Source organism: Lagenorhynchus albirostris, chromosome 3 (genome assembly GCF_949774975.1).
Source record: "Lagenorhynchus albirostris chromosome 3, mLagAlb1.1, whole genome shotgun sequence".
In the NCBI taxonomy this organism is placed as follows: Eukaryota; Metazoa; Chordata; class Mammalia; order Artiodactyla; family Delphinidae; genus Lagenorhynchus; species Lagenorhynchus albirostris.
Window position 1 is genome coordinate 24,415,208 of NC_083097.1, and position 16,203 is coordinate 24,431,410.

General features: G+C 38.5%; 1 pseudogene; it reads right to left on the minus strand.

Annotated features, from left to right (window-relative positions):
• Positions 1-12,356: 12,356 nt before the first annotated feature.
• Positions 12,357-16,203, minus strand: part of LOC132518280 (large ribosomal subunit protein eL8-like) — a 144,249-nt pseudogene continuing 140,402 nt past the window's right edge.

A 16,203-nucleotide genomic window follows, 5' to 3' on the forward strand; every position in this document is an offset into this window, starting at 1 on the left:
ATAGAGACGTAAAAAAAAAAGTTAATTCTTCAAGCTAACAAATGGGTTCTAGCTCTAACTATACAACTAACATGTTTATATTCTTGGACAAATAATGTATTTTTTCCAATATCTTGGTTTCCTCATCTGATATATGAGGGAGTTGGACTTAAGTTCTTTTCTACTATAAGACTCTGGTACAGAAAAATAATTCCTCTATTCTAGAAAGTGCAATAGGTGTCAGAGGAAAAGGAAATTTTGGAGATGGTATTAATAGTAAAATTTATCTAATTCATTTCTTACATTGACAAAAGGAAGCAAGTCCTAAAGATGCTAAGTATTTAATTTTTAATAGATCACAAGTTCAATTTATGCCCAAATTTCTAAGATCCACATAAATGCTATATCCATAGTTTGATGATATATATAATGTAAGCTTACACTTCTTATATGCCAAATACCTTTCTAAATATGGAGCAAAAGTAGGCAGGTCTGATGCCAGTGAAAGGAGAGAAGAGGGAAGGAATGATTGGGTAGGAAGAGCTTCAGACCCCGGTATTAGTCTTCCAGGGCTGCCATAACGAAATGTCACAGACTGGGGATTTAAATAACAGAAATTAATTTTATCATAGTTCTGGAGGTCGGAAGTCCAAGATCAACGTTTTGGCAGGTTTGGTTTTTCCTCAAGCCTTGCTTCTTGGCCACCTTCTCACTGCATCCTCATCAGACCTTTCCTCTGTGTGTACTCATCCTTGCTGTCTCTTCTTCTTATACAGACACTGGTCATATTGGATTAGGGCTTTACACTTATGACCTCATTTTTAAGGTCATAAGTCATTACCTCCTTAAAGGCTCTCTCACTCTGAATATAGTCATATTGGAGGTTTGGCCTTCAACATAAATTTGAGAGGGTACACTATTGTATCCGTAACAAACCCTAGTGCAGTCATGAGAAAGTATCAGCCAGGCTGACATGGAGCCCCTCAGCAAAATTGCAGGTTACAGGAGCCCCATGTTAGACAGCATTGGTCTGGATCTAATTCCCCTGCAGAGCTCACCCACTAGCCGACATTAGCCTGGAGCAAGTGTGGCTTCAATGGACCCAAACTATGTCTGATTGAAGCTTGCAGTCAACTCTGCTATCCTGTTGCAGGTTCTCGGTGGTTCTGCCTCATCAGGTCATGGTCTTCCTCTGAGAAAAGTGGACACTATCACCATTATAAGCCACAGGGACACAGTGATAATGAATGTTGAGATTCACAGGAATCTGTGCAAGTAGCTAATTGATTGTGGTATCCCTATTAAGGGCTTTCTACAGCTATATTGGCAGCAAAAGAGTGAAGGTAAATCTAATTCAAGACATCATAGAGGATATTCACAATCTCTTACCCAGTTCCTAGACCTAAGTCACTTTTCAAACCTATATCCCCTTGATTGAGGACAACTTCCTCTGAGAAATGACCCTGCAATGTGACCTTGTAACCTTGGAGAAAGATTTTGAATATACACTGTAAGAAAGACTCTATAGCCATTTTCTAGGTACTATGTGCTGAAGAAGGAAATATACACAAACCTTCTGAGAGTTTTTGAATACTTGGTCTAAATTTCTTCTAATCTGTGGAAATCCAACAGAATGAGATGAAAACCCAAGCCCTTTCTATATATCAATATATACAGATCTTTCTCGATTTATGATGGGATTATATCCCAATAAACCCATCATAAGTTGAAAATATCTCAAGTCGAAGACATTTAATACACCTAACCTACCAAATATCACAGCTAAGCCTAGCCTACTTAAACATGCTCAGAACACTTCCATTAGCCCATGGTTGGACAAATTTATCTAACACAAAGCCTGTTTTACAACAGTGTTGAATATCTCATGTACTTTATTGAATATTGTACTGAAAGTGAAAAATTGAATGGTCCTGTGGGTACAGAATGGTTGAAAGTGTATTGGTTGTCTACCCCCATGATTTTGAGACTGATTGGGAGCTTTGGCTCACTGCCGCTGCCCAGTATCACCAGAGAGTATTGTACTGCATATCCGTAGCCTGAGAAAATTTGAAAATTCAAAATTTGAAGTATGGTTTCTACAGAATTCATAACACTTTTGTACCGTCAAAAAGTAAAAAAATATTGTAAGGCCAAAAAATCTTAAGTTGAACCATCCTAAGTCAGTACCTGGTACCAGAATGTATAGAAAGAATTGACTCACCATTCTAGCACTTGCCTCCAATTGTTAATCCCCACATATTTTCCTAACTAGGACACTAAGCACTATTACAGTAGAAAAAGGCAAGAGGAAGCTGGTGGAAATACTCAACTACTCACTCACTGGACAGAACCAAATAAAAGACAATAACATATCCTGGGGGAATTATGGGGGCAAATATTACCATCAGTGTCTTGCAGTTGTGATTATAATCATTTGAGTTGTGATTGTAACACATTCCCTTTACTCACATGTTTGACTGATGCAGAAAGAAGCCAGATTTATACTGGAGAAACTAGATTGATGCCACGATAGAATACTGATGCCAATGGCAGCTACTGGTCTGTATGTGGTATCCTACTTGAAATCAAGCCAGTTCCTATTGCATGGTAGGCAGCAATTAACCTAGGACTTTTTTCTAGCCTAATGAGTAAAGATAGCCAGGAACAGGGAGAGCAGTGCAGATTTGCTCTCTGGTACAAAATAGTCTAGAAAGACTTGACTGTCTTGGTTTCACATAGAAAAACACCCAGCCCATCACATTAATGAAATTATGCCAACTGTATCTGAAATACAGAAAACAGCAAAAACCGCAGATGCATTAGTCAAATGCATGCAGGTCCAAGGGTGGGAGTTAAACTCCAAAAATGTTGAGGGTCCTGCCAATTCTTTCTTGGGATCCTTTGGTATGATGTGTGTTGAGCTCCCTCCTCTAAGTTGAGAAACAGTTTGCTGCTCCTTGCACAATGCTTGTGGGAAACCTGATTTTCGAAGCAACACATGTCACATCCGAGTGTGCCGCTCAATCCATTAGTGAATAACTCAAAATACTGCCAGTTTTGAATGGTGTCCAGATATAAGAAGGACTTTTAGTAGCACAAGGCTGACACTCATGCTTCTCTGTCATTTGAACCTTTATGACCCAAGAGATCCCATTATTTTTTTAACATCTTTATTGGAGTATAATTGCTTTACAATGGTGTGTTAGTTTCTGCTTTATAACAAAGTGAATCAGTTATACATATACATATGTTCCCATATCTCTTCCCTCTTGCGTCTCCCTCCCTCTCACCCTCCCTATCCCACCCCTCTAGGTGGTGAGGTATTTTTGTCTGATAGGTATGCTGCAAGGAGCCTCTGGTAAGAGGAACAAGAGAATTCTGATGATTATTCTCTACCTTAAAAGCAGTCTGGGTCCTGTTAGAGACTAAATATCTGATCTTGGGATACCAAGTGTCCATGTAATCCAAACTTCCTTTTGTTAAGTTGGTGTTGTCCGACCCATTAGATCATACATTTCTACATATAATAGCATACACTTCTTAACTGGAATTGGTATGTATTAGTTCTGGCGCAAGCACATATTACTTGCTTTAAAGTTGTCTCAGATTCCCATGGTATATATTTTTCCTGACTCACCAATTCTCTCTCGACTCACAACTTTCATATAATGGAGAGTAAAATCACCAGATTAAAGAAGAGGAAAAAGTACAGATCTAGTTTACAGATGATTATGACATGCAGGCCATAGCTGGTAATAGTAATCATTGCACTAAAGCTTCCCTTGGAGACATCCCAAAAGACAATGGTGAAAAAAAAAAATCTTTCCAACTGGAATAACTTTGGCAACATGCATAATTTTCCGTTTTGTGTAAACAGTGAAATACCCTGAGTTATAAATTAATTCATAGGCAGTAGCTAATGCATTGGTCAAACGGTCAGAAACTTAGAAAGGATGAAACTGGAAGACTGATGATAAGGAAGCCTGATGGAGAGGTGTATTGATGAGTCTATAAGAAAGGGTACAGAAGGTGAAGATTTCTGCATCATACATTAATGCCCTACATGGGACATTCATAGCAAAGAATGATATAAAACAATGTATATGAAGATATGTCTCCTGCATGTCAACTTCTATTCCTAGTCAGCTTGGTATTTACTGAGTGGGTCTATGTACAAAATTTCTGTGATGGAGCCTACGAATAGTTTTAATGTAGTGAACTTTCCTTCACCAAAGCAGATCTAGCTACTAAAACTACTGATTATTCATTCTTTGCCAACAGCAAAGCCCAAAGCTAGACCCAGATAGGACACCATGTTCTGGGTTACCAGTCAGCTTCTTGGTGAAGCTGGATCCCTGCCATCATGAAGAGGGCAACCATGAGTTTTATGAGGAAGTGATTGGCAGAAGCCAGCTATACAAACCAATATATATGAGACCACTAAGAGATGGATCCTGTGGGAATCAAAATTTGTGTAATCTTCCAACCTAGCTGATAACAGTGGATAAGGGAACTCTGAAGGTTAGTGGAAGAAGGAAAGGTGTGAATATCAGCTCAGATATCATTATTAGATACAGAAATAAGATCTGAAGTACCTATATTTTATAGTGATTGTTTCTTTATTTGCTGTTTATATGATAAGTAATGGTGGATGTTAATATTTACTTACAGGTTCCAGGTTTGTAGGATTGAATCTATATGACCTGTGGCAATATGACAGTGAAACGTTAAGTTTCTCATGCACTAGGGGTATGTTCCTGCTTACATCTCCTGCATCTTCTCCATAGTACTTTGTGACTATATCCCTTAAAGTATCCTAGATAAACTTGTTCAGGTATCTTACTTGCTCTGTTAAAGTGTACATCATTAATAGCGGAGGTTTTCCTACTCTAATTGTTTTCATCTGCAACACTCATAGGTGTTTTGAACATAGTAAATGCTCAACAAATATTAATTGCATTGAAATATTATAGATGACGATATTGCAGATAAATATTTGCTCATGGAAAAATTCTGGCTTAAGGGGGAAGTTATCTTTTCTGAAAAGTGGTACTATATTCTTAAAATTTTAAAATTAATTTCTATCACTTAAAAAATGTCTGATCATATGTTTAGCATTTGATAGCATTTCGCAGTATCCTAATATCTTTATAAAGGTGATAAAATGAATTAAAATATAAATCTCATTGCATGTATACAAGGTACATGTATCAAGTCAGTTTCACCTTCAATGAAGTTTTCAGTTTTGGTTACCTCATCTCTAGATAAACCTAACAGAAATACAAAAAGCTCAGTGAAGGACAATGAAAAGGACTGTAATCATGAGTAATACTATAGGAGGGGACTCCAAATGAAGGGGATATTAAAAAGAGTAGGCTGAATTGCTCTGAGAAGGCAAAAGGTGATAAAGTAGAAGCATATTAAGTAAAGAACAGAATAAAATAGATACACAGAAATTCTTCTCTTTTACCCTTCCTTACAATTCAAGGACAGTGGATAAAACCCAAGTGCCTAAAAGATGAACATAAAGGTCTTCTTCCTTGTAAATAATTGTCAAGAAATAGTTTCAATGTTCCTGTCTGCTCCATACCTAATTGGGAAAATAAATGAACACCTCTATGCCTCCATTTTCCAATATTTGTATGACAGAATGTTAGATAATAAAAGGACTAAAGAAATCCTAAGTTAGACTAGACTAAAGGAAATTGAGGCCCAGACAGTTTGTTACTCATATGCATCCACAAACCTAATCAGCTGGGGAGCTGTTTCCCGGGTTCTTATATCAGGGGTCTTCAAGCACTCCATGGTTACCTCCAGAGTAGTCACTGTGTACACTGTAGATGTCTCACAGCTCATTTACTTGTATACATCAATACACAAAAATACACTATGTGCACTGTACATTGTATATACAGTGTACATTGTATATTTGATGCACCAGAAATTTATTTTAATGCTTTTTACTATTTATCTCTTTATTTCAAGGTACTTAAGTGAATGTACTATCCAGTTGTCATCAATCCACATGCAAAATGATTTATATCAATTCACATATGAATTGATAAGTATCCTGAATATTTATAATGTAGAGTACTGGTAGAAAATATGTTAATATCACAAAACCAAATATTATTTTTTTTCTGGAATGAGTTGAACAATTAATTGACGCCATGTAGAACTTAAAATTTTTCATATCTGTTGTTTTTGACATTTTCCCTCATATTCTTAGTCCAATATTAAATTTAAATTGTTGCCATCATTAAGCATACATCAGCATCTTGATTTTCCTAAGTCAGTGGTTGGCATAAAAAACTTTCTATTATTTTGAAATAACAAAGGAGGAACATATTTACAGTAAAATCCAAATTGAAGAAATTAAAAACTGGCCTAAATTCAAATATTATACACAGTCGGTCTCAGAGACAATATTAAGATTCAGTGCCAAAGCTCCTGTCAACAGATCCTCCAAAAAATGCTTCTTATAGTGTTTTTGCCTTTCCAACTTATCTACTCCCAGTCTACTCTAGGTACATGTCATGACTCCCCCAAGTGCAGATCAAGCTTTTGCTACATATGTGGGTCTAGGCACTTTCCACATGCTTCTAGAATAGCATACACTTAGCCCTTCATAGCAGTTATAACACTGTATCAAAACTTCTTGTTACCTACTTCCTGTATACCCGCTATGTGAAATTACATTATTTTAGTGATGTCTATTTAAGTCTGTGTAACTAAAACCAAATGAAATGGCGTACACTAAATAATTGTCCAATAAACATTTACTACAAACTAGAAAGTTGAGAAATGAATGATGAATTACTGCTGCTTTTCAAAACTATTCTATTATAGTACTTTCAGGCCAACTGAAACTTGGGTTATGCCTCCATATCTTAAAGTCTGTATAGACTATACAGTAGGGTGGATTGTCTTACTGATTTCAACTATCCCTTCTCCTTCACAGAAGAGCATTACACATTCCTGCTCATTGCCTTACAGTACCTCATGTAAGGCATGCACTTCTCCACCCACTCATGTTGGGCTTGATCATATGACTTATTTTGGCCAGTAGAATGTTCACAGAAGTGACACTGTGCCAATTCACTGCAGAAGCCATTAAGAGACATCAGCTACTGCTATCAACTGTCCTGCTCTTTTCCCTCTACCATGGAAATAAATAACTCTTATAAATAAAAGTGTTGCTCCTTTCAAATAGATTATAAAATGAAGATGATAAAGCAGAGCTGAATCTCACTCCTGGGCATATACCTGGAGAAAACCATATTTCAAAAAGATACATGCACCCCAATGTTCACTGCAGCTCTATTTACAATAGCCAAGACATGGAAGCAACCTAAATGTCCATCAATAGAGGAATGGATAAAGAAGATGTGGTACATATATAGCATGGAATATTACTCAGCCATAAAAAAGAACAAAATAATGCCATTTACAGAAAGACAAATATCATATAATATCACTTATGTATAGAATCTAAAAAAATGGGTACAAATGAACTTGTTTACAAAATGGAAGTAGAGTCACGGATGTAGAAAACAAACTTATGGTTACCAGGAGATAAGGGGGAGAGGGATGAACTGAGAGATTGGGACTGACATATACACACTAATATATATAAAATAGTTAACTAATAAGAATATGCTGTATAGCACTGGGAACTCTACTCAATACTCTGTAATGGCCTATATGGGAAAAGAATCTTAATAAAAAAAAAAGAGTGGCTATATGTATATGTATAACTGATTCACTTTGCTGTACACCTGAAACTAACACAACATTGTAAATCAACTACACCCCAATAAAAATTAAAAAAAAAAAGCAGAGCTGAGCAAAGCTTCAACAGCTAAAGCCAATAGCTGACAAAATATATTAAAATCAACAAATTACAATCTACAGATAAGTAAATGTCTATTACTTTAAGTCACTGATTTTTCATTATTACATCAAATCTAACTTAAACACAGATTTTAGTGCCTAGACATTTGGGTGTTACTGCAACAAAACTGTCAAAAGATCAACCAATTATATTAAAAAACAAGCCTAAGATTATTACGTTTTCAGTCATTTTTAAAAGTATCTGGATAGAATCAGACTGAGAAAACTGGTCAGCCATCAAGGCAGATACATTCTCAGATTATTCTTCAAGTGGGTCCAAGAAGGAATTTGGAAAAAAAAAAAGACCTCCAAAGACTCAAAGAAAAATTCAGGGAGATGAGCGGGCTGGAAAGCAATACAAGAGAGGAGTTGAACTAGGACCCTACTCTCAGGATGAAAAGTGCCTGTTATGTTTGCACATTAGGATTTCAGAATTGCTATAGGTCAGTGACTGATGTGTACTTCCATTTTTCCCATTTCCAAGTCAGGGGGTTTCCTGAGGTTTATTGTCTCTGTGTCATCTTTATATGTTCTTTGTGGCTATGTGTCCTCTATGGCCATGATGGATACTCACTGTTTTAGCTCATAAGTCTCTGAATCAAGAGATACTAAATACAGTAGAATATATCATGAAATTCTGGTATTGAGTCGATGCTATAATGGATGAAAATGTTGAGAGCTCCTTAGAGAGAATGGCAGTCTATTTTGTGTATAAGAAGCAAAGTGAATATTTGTGACCAAGAATACCAACTATGTTACTTTACATTATTATTTCTCATTATTTACTCTCGCTTCCTTAATATTAGATAGCATGTGTGTATATATGTTTATAAATATATGTGTGTGTGTGTGTGTGTGTATATATATATATATGTATCCCTATCTATTGTCCTGTTACTTACTGCTCCTCCTGTGGGAGGAGTTACATCCTCAACTCATTACTCATTGGTCAAGTCATTTAAGGTAACAGAATGTGGGTCAAAGTGACCATATGCCACATACGAACTGAACCTTTAAAATGCATGTTTTTCTACCAGTAATCTTGCTCTGCCACAAGAGAAGCATGTTCCAAGTAGAAACTGCCCTTTATCCTAGGTTCTAGAATGGGAAAACATGTGAAGTAGAGTGGTCACAGGCTGACAGAGCTCAGTGGAGCTGCAGCAGCCAAAGCTGACTGATAGCCACCCAAATACTATGTGAATGAAAAATAAATTCTGTTGTTGTAAGCTATTAATAAGATTTGTGTGCTCTATTGTTCTTGCAGCAAAATTAACTGATACGCAAGACAATCAAATTCTTGGTTCAACTGATATACTATCCTCTGTGAACTCAAAAAATATTTACTTAGTAGCCCCAGTGTTGTAAGCACAAGTATAACTTTGTGGATATAAATATTTTTTTAAGATATTCTTTTTTATTGCTCATAGTAAAGTGAATATTGCTGTAGTAGAGAAACATTTACAATAGAATGTGCTAAATGCTATAATTATATTCTGGTTTACATCTGTGTGGAGTCAGAAGATCACCTAAATTCACCTGAGACAGAAATACAGAATTTGGGGAAGGATGTGCAAAGCAAGTAATAACTAACCTGAATCTTGAAAGTAATCAAGGGTTCACTGAAAGGACAAATTGAGGAAATATATTACAGACATAAGGAAACATAAGAATGAGGAGAAAAAGAGATATATACGGTGTTTGTAAATCTGTCATAGAAGCCTGGGTTGTTGGTAGGTACTGTACCAAAAAGTCAGTCAGTGCCAAATTAAAATAGACCTTTCTCATTGCACTAATGAGCTTGTGATTCACCTAGTAGAATGAATGATAGCAGGATGAAAAATGGCTTATAGATCTAGGGAGAAAGAGAAAAGCAGATTGTGAAAGTGCATGCAAGAAACTGAACTAAGACGCTGTCACGGGCAGTTAGACAGAGAAGTTTCCCGTTTGCTTTGGAGGAAAAAGACCAGCAGGAATTTAGTTTCACTCTGATGCCCACATGTTAGAATTAGCCAAAGAGCAAAGCTGACACTGATGTCGTTGCATCTACCCTGTGAGGATAACCGGAGGCCCAGCCTACTTCTCTTGCTCATGCTAAGACACAAAATTTAGAAATCTGCACAGCTGAGCCAAGGTCAAGGTTCAGGGAAAAAGAGTAACACTGCAGCCTCTCGAAGCCACATTGTGCCTAAGGGTAACACTGCCCCTCTGTCTACATCCTGTGATCAGGATAAAGAGGAAGTGGCAGATAACTGTCAGGGACCAGGGTGGGTAGAAGGAGGTTAGGAGAAAAGGAACGTTTCTTACTCTGGATATTGACATCATTTTTATTTTTATATTGTTTTATCCACATATCCAGTGACTTTTCTTCATAATCTTTTAAGTCTCCAAGGTTCATTCTAAACTTGTTTGACCCCAACAGACAACGTGAGGAAGATTCATTATGTCTTGTTTTGGAAGTATGGAATTAGCCAGAAGGCTTGTGCAATCTCAATCATAAGGAAATAAAACATTGTATCTTAAGTTCTGTGTAAACAAGTTTGAGGAAAGGAGATAGGACATCTATAAGAAATGGGGGTAAATACTTTGCCAAAAGTTGTAGTGGTGGGGTGGAAAGTTTATCACATAAGGAGATAGCCTTAAGCCCTTTTTAGCAGATAAATATATTCAAAAGTAAGGTGTGTATGTTTATATATATATATATATATCTTTTTTATTTTCTATGTCACAGAAAAGTCAAAAGGAAGATAGCATCATGAAACTGTAACAGTCAGAGAACAGTGAAGTAACTGTGTCATCTCAAGAAGAACTCAGAGCAACATTTAAAACAGTCTAGAAGACTTTCTGAAAACAGAAATTCTATGAGTTCAGCCTTTAAAATGTAACAAGATTTTCCCAGACACTAGGGCTGCTTACAAGAAGCAGCACAAGGGTACGTCCTCATTTCTTTTTTCTGCCACCATCACAGAAGGAAATCTGTTACTGCCATTAATGATAAATATGGATCTGTCGACAGATCCACCTTTATTTTTCAGTCTAACATTTATTTATTTACCTTTTTTTGCAACTATAAATTACAATCACTAGTACACCTGTAATTCTTTATAGGGTGTTCAACTAAAGAATAAGCAAATACAGCATAAGTCAGTGGATCTGTACACATATCCATGTTTATAATAATGGTAGTAATAACAATACTTACAATGTTAATTTTTTCACAATAGGACTTTTATTACTGCTTCAACTTTCAAGTAAAAATTAAAAAAATAAATATCACATTCTTTGTTTCCAAAGGACAAATTAATCCTTGTTTCTGTCTGTGGAAATGAAGGAATTCTTTAACTTCTCTAACACTTAGTTCCTTACAGTGACTGGAAGGAGAACTTAAAGAGAAGGTCTTAAAATCAGGAAGACAGAAGAGATAGAAGAGGGAAGACTTGAGAATTCTCCAAGCATAAGGTTATCTTAGGAGGAAAACCAACAAAAGAATTAGAACATAATAAAAAGGACCAAGGAAGTAAGCAAAGCTTTGATGAAGAGACATCTAACTCCCTTTGTGAGCAGGAGGTCTGAGCTCCCCAAAGAGAGTAGTGATAAAGACAGGAACAGATCGATGAAAGATTTGAGACCTGGGGAATGGCTAACACTTTGATTTGGGGGATGATTTTAACTCAGAAAGTTTGTGAGATAAATGCAGTATTATCTGCATAAAGCATAGTGTGTGGAAGAAAACAGAGCCCTGTGACAAAGACTGGTATTGAAAACCTGAAAATTTCTGAGGATAAAACTGCAGCATGTTCATAGATGATCACCAGAACCTCAGATTAAGAACCAAAGGAACGGGGCTTCCCTGGTGGCGCAGTGGCTGAGAGTCCGCCTGCTGATGCAGGGGACATGGGTTCGTGCCCCAGGCGGGGAAGATCCCACATGCCGCGGAGCACCTGGGCCCGTGAGCCATGGCCATTGAGCCTGCGCATCCGGAGCCTGTGGTCCACAGCGGGAGAGGCCACAACAGTGAGAGGCCCGCGTACCGCAAAAAAAAAAAAAGAAAAGAACCAAAGGAAGTATTTAATTTGCACACATTTTATAGAGGAGCAGGGGGTAAACTCTGCATAGCTGACCCAGGTTTGCCTGTATAAACAGAATGTGGAATTCTTAAAAATCAGATTTCATTTTTAGAAATCAAATGAGATTAAGGAAATGACAGAAAATGGATGGAAGGATCTGATAAAAAGATAACCAAGTCTGTTGTAACTAGTTTTCTTTTTTGAGTACATGTCTCATTTTCTGCTTCACATCCAGGGCTCTATGATAGTGAACACTTTCTGAACTGAGTCCTTTTTTTGGTTTTGTCTGTCAATTACTTTCTATAGCAGTTACATGTTCTCTTAGCTTCCACAGTAATATTTACGATTCATGTGTCTGGAGGTTAAGGAAGCAAGTGCTGGTCTGCATGCCATAACTTAATGCTGTCTGTATAAAATTCATTACTCTGCTTTCACATACTGGAAAGGAATAATAATAATAATAATAATAATAATAAAATTGCTGTCATTATCTGTGTCCTTTGCCGGCTGAGGCTGACGTGTAACAGCAGGTGCTTTAGAAAGAAATGCTGTTGGCGCTTGTAAAGGCTGGCAAGCCACAGCTCCATCCCTTTTGCTTAAGGAAACAACATTGTTTCCTTTGATGTTGGACTGTCGGGAGGGATTTTTGAAGAACAGCTCAGACAAACGAAGTGGCACAACATGAAAACGATTGCAGAACCAGGAGTGACTACAGAATGTGAGAACATCACTGGTCAACGATCACATGAGAAGGGTCTTTTTAATGATCTGTCCTTAAGTAAACTTGCTAATCATAAAAACCTCTGCGTTAGTCAGTTCCACTTGTTAGAGATATGACTGGATATATTTAAACAGCCGAAAGCTCTGCATATGTGTAAATCAAAGCACGTCTCTGGACATTACATTGAAATATCCAGGATTAAGTGCAGGGTTTTGTTTAACCAGATGGTCATTTAAAAATGTTACTGTCATTTACAAAGCCATTTCCAGAACATATAGTCATAACTGACATTTCTTTAGGTCCTTACAGATTTCAAAGTGCTTTTACTCAAGTTATTTTATTTGATCCTCAAACAGACATAAGGAACAATATCACAATTCCAGTGTTCCCTAGGAACAAAATGAGGCTCAGAGAGGCTGAGTTCTGCCCAAAGTCATATATTCAGTAAGGAGCAGCCCTGTCACAAGAATCCTGATCTCAGCCCAGCCCTAAGACAGTTTTCTATACTTCAATATGTTATGTCCAAGTGTTTTGAGATATTTCCAAGAGAATCTATGATTATTTGTAGGGGGTGGGGAGAGAAGCTGATATCTGTTGCATCAACAGAAGTACCTGTGTCTGCACCCATCCTTACCTCGTGCTTTATGTCTCAGAAGATCTTAAAGCAGCTGCATTCACTCACCATTTCATCCCTAGAACACGGAGAAATCTCCTGTACCCAGAAGTTGAACAAGCAGACTTCCGGTTTCCAGTTCTGCACATAAGAAGCTTGCATGTCACCACTCCGTCCTAACAAGTGAAAAGCTGAAGAGACTGAAAAATCAACAACTCTTCTTGGATACTAACAGAGGGGCAGACACAGAACAAACTGCTGCCCCCAAGACTAGAGAGGCCAACAGGCAAACGCAGGAAGTCATGGCTTCCTTGAGGAGAGACATCTGAGCAGATGCCACAGGTGGAAACCAGTGCAGAAGTAGGAAAACCTGACCTGTAATTGAGGAAGTGCTTGAGGCAATGTGTGGGCAAGTCTGAGAGTTAAAAGCTTCAAGGAGACTCAGTCATAGGGGCGCCCAAAAAGCCGTGAGATTTACCTCCAGGAGCTCGGCCAGGTTCCCAGTGTACATATCTGAGAAAAATTCCCTCATGGTTTCTAACAGGGGAAGGGTAAAGAAAACATTGTAAAATAAGTCAGAGTGCTATGTTCTTCTTAACAAGGCTGCCTTCAGGGGAAACTAGTTAACCAAAGCCTAACCTGCTGGGTAGTTATCTGAGCCTAAGCGACCTGGGGAGGGGAAACACCCAACTCCAGCCCATTCTAGCCATCCTATTCCAACTAAGGGGGGAGAAAAAACTGGGAAACACTTGTGAAGTTCACAGTCCACAGGCATATGATTACTAAAAGACTGAATTAATCATTGGCTATATAGAAGGCTTCACCTCCCCAGAAACCTCACCATCAGATTACTAAAGGCCTATTCAAAACAGTTCCTTTTAACTCAGTACATCATGTCTGGCTATCAAGAAAAAATTACAAAGCATGCTAAAAGGCAAAAATCACAATTTGAAGACAGAAAGCATCAGAACCAGACATGGCAGAGATGTGGGAATGATCAGACCAGGAATTTTAAACAACTATGATTAAATACGCTAAGGGCTGTATTTAAGTCAAATAGACAATATGCAAGAGCAGATGAACAGTATAAGCAGACGGAAGGAAACCCTAAGAAAGAACCAAAACAAAATGTTAGAGATTAAACAACAACAACAACAACACCGTAACAGAAATTTAAAATGTCTTTGATGGACTTATTAGTAGACTAGACATGGCTGAAAAAAAAAGCTCTGAGCTTTAGGGTATCTCAATACAAATCTCCCAAATTGAAAAGGAAAGGGAACAAAGACTGAAAAAGAAAAGAACAGAATATCCAAGGACTGAGGGACAACTACAAAAGGTGTAACATACACATAATGGGAATAACAGAAAGAGAAGAGAGAGAGAAAGGGATAGAAGAAATATTTGAGATAATAATGGCTGAGAATTTCCCCCCAATTAAGGTCAGACACCAAAACCACAGATTCAGGAAGCTCAGAACAACAACAGGATGAACGTCAAAAAAACTACACCTAGGCGTATCATTTTCAAACTAGAGACAATCAAAGATAAAAATCCTGACAGAACCCCTAGGGGAAAAACATGTACAGATGAACAAAGATAAGGATTCCATGTGACTTCTCTTCAGAAACCATGCAAGCAGAAAGAGAGTGGGGTGAAATAGTTAACGTGTTGAGGGAAAAGAAGCCTTAAAGTTGTACGATATATGTTTGCTAAGATAATTTAACTGAACAGGTCTGTAAATAGGATTTATTTAAAACTAACGCTTCTCCCAAAAGTGAAATTCTATATATCTCAGGGAACTACTGAATCATTGTTCATTCCCCAGGCTCCAGTCCCAACCCACCTTCTACCCCACCAACATCCACCAATGATAGTAAAAATTCAAAGAAAACATATTCAAAGTCAAGTCACCAATTTGGGACAGGACTTTGTGTAGTCTGAAAAATTACTGACTCAGTAATCCTTGCTTCCTAAATGCTAAAAACATGTTAGGAAAACATATGTAAAGGGAATACAGGGGCTATGGGAAGGAACAATGTCTTAGCTTTCATTAGATTTGCAAATGAGGTCTCTGACTTCAAAAAATGTTTGAGTGTCTTCTCTGTTCATAAATAAAGCAACTATGGAAGGAGCTTCAAAACGGCGGAAGAATAAGACGTGGACATCACCTTCCTCCCCACAAATACATCAGAAATACATCTACATGTGGAACCACCCCTACAGAACACCTACTGAACACTGGCAGAAGACCTCAGACCTCCCAAAAGGCAAGAAACTCCCTACGTACCTGGGTAGGGAAAAAGAAAAAAGAAAAAACAGAGACAAAAGAATAGGGACGGGACCTGCACCAGTGGGAGGGAGCCGTGAAGGAGGAAAGTCTCCACACACTAGGAAGCCCCGTCGAGGGCAGAGACTGTGGGTGGCGGAGGTGGGGAGCTTCGGAGCCGCAGAGGAGAGCACAGTAACAGGGGTGTGGAGGGCAAAGCAAGGAGATTCCCACACAGAGGATCGGTGCCGACCGGCATTCACCAGCCCGAGAGGCTTGTCTGCTCACCCGCCAGGGCGGGCGGGGCTGGGAGCTGAGGCTCGGGCTTCGGAGGTCAGATCCCAGGGAGAGGACTGGGGTTGGCTGCTTGAACACAGCCTGAAGGGGTTACTGCACCATGGCTAGCCGGGAGGGAGTCCGGGAAAAAGTCTGCACCTGCCGAAGAGGCAAGAGACTTTTTCTTCCCTCTGTTTCCTGGTGCACGAGGAGAGGGGATTAAGAGCTCAGCTTAAAGGAGCTCCAGAGATGGGCGCGAGCCGCGGCTAACAGCGCGGACCCCAGAGACGGTCATGAGAGGCTAAGGGTGCTGCTGCCGCCACCAAGAAGCCTGTGTGCGAGCACAGGTTACTATCCACAACCCCCTTCCAGGGAGCCTGTGCAGTCC